Source organism: Thermobia domestica, chromosome 2 (assembly GCF_964235325.1).
Source record: "Thermobia domestica chromosome 2, izTheDome1.hap1.1, whole genome shotgun sequence".
Classification (NCBI taxonomy): Eukaryota; Metazoa; Arthropoda; class Insecta; order Zygentoma; family Lepismatidae; genus Thermobia; species Thermobia domestica.
Genome location: NC_137455.1, coordinates 95,993,168 through 95,995,003, shown reverse-complemented (window position 1 = coordinate 95,995,003; position 1,836 = coordinate 95,993,168).

Below are 1,836 nucleotides of genomic sequence, written 5' to 3'. Positions count from 1 at the left end.
CGTTTTCAGGAAGATGGTCATCCACACTCAACTCATTAATCATATTATTACACGTATTTTCTTCCTCCTTCGCTTGAACCATGGGTACTACGACTTCTTGTTCCCCAGTTTGAACGATTACCATGCCATTTCCAAAATTCATTCTGACTTGAAACTTGCTCATGTAATCACGGCCTAGTAGAAGATCTTGGTTGAGCCCGTTGACCACAAAAGCTCGAACATCCGTCTGTATTCCTTGAATTGTCACAGGAAGATATACTTCTCCTTTCACCATTTTCTTCCTGGTTCCACTATAATCGAGAAGAACTACGTGGGGTGCTGGTTTCAATTTCGGACGTGATATAATCTTTGTAACCTTTCTCCATAACTCTAAACTACACAACGTCACCTCAGCACCGCTATCAACAAGTGCTTGTACAACTTCATCCAACACACTTACTCGTATGACACCAGACCATTCTTTTATTCGTTCAAAGTCAGTCTTCACATCGTCAATATTCTCACAATCTGTGTTATACTCCCACTCTTGTCCAGCTATACATTGAAATTTAACTCGAAAAATATTCGTCTCATTCCTACACTCATACTCATGTACACATAAAGGACTATATACACCACTATACACTTCCTCAGGTATATCCTCACTTACACTTTTCTCATGGGTCTTCTCACAACACAAATCGTACCTACCTCCGACCCGCGAGGTGGATACTTCATTTAGTTTTTTGAATCTGGACTTCCCCGAGGATCCCAACGGTGCTGCATATCCTCTTGGGAGGATCTCGGGTCATCTCTTTCATATTCTTCGTGTGTGGACCACTTCCTTTCTGGCCGTCTTCTTCCTCTCCAAGAACGTGCACGACCACCTCGTCTGCCGCGTCGATAGTTCCCGCGTCCTCTTGCACCATCTCGTCCTTCGTACGGTGATTCTTCTCTTCTGTTCGCAGGCTCTGTCTTGTTATCCTCCTGGTCCTTCGATATAGCTCCTACCTTAGCTTTACGAGTAATCACCTCTTCACCGTCCTCCCATCTTCTAGCGCCATCTCTTCCTGTCTTCCGTCTTGCTTCCCATGTGTCGTGAATCAGTTCAAGTCGTCGGACTGTTTCAAGAATTTCTGCTAACTCCTGGCCTCGTGTTGAAACCAACTGTCTCTGATACTGAACTGGTAGCAAAGTTATGATAGTGTTGCAAATCTGGACTTCACTGCTCTGTGAATCCAAGTCCCTAATCTGACAAAATCGATTCGTAACAAAACGTTCAACACTCCCGTCAACCTTAGGGTTGAATGGCACAGTCTTAAGGCGCGTTAGCTTAGCACATGTCACATCTTCTGAATGATAATGCCTTAAGAACATTTGCTTAAAGGCGGCATACGTGAGGAACTTATTCACATTTGAATAATACCATGACAACACTGCGTCTCTTAGTATGAACGGTAATACCTTAAGCGCCTGACTAGGTCGCACCCCCATTAGAGCACACTCTCGCTCAAATTGTATGATAAATGCTTGAGCTGACAAATCACCTCTCTCTGGTGGATAGTGCGTGAACGATTTTATATCCGTCAATCGCAATTTCAGTTCCTTTTCGTCTTCTTCCTTTTCCATTTCCTCCCTGTAGTCCTGAGCTGCTTCCGAATAGACTCCGCGACGGTTCGTTAGTCTTCTGGCGTTTTCATTCTCGTTACCGTTAGAAGGAAGCTGTCTTCTTTGTCGGTTCCTTCTTCTTTCCGTCTTCGGGGACCATCCATCTTCTTCTGAATACCCGCTCTCATCAGACGAACTGGTCTTGATCCGTCTCCTTCGTCTTCTCCGATAACTTGAATGCACCTCAGG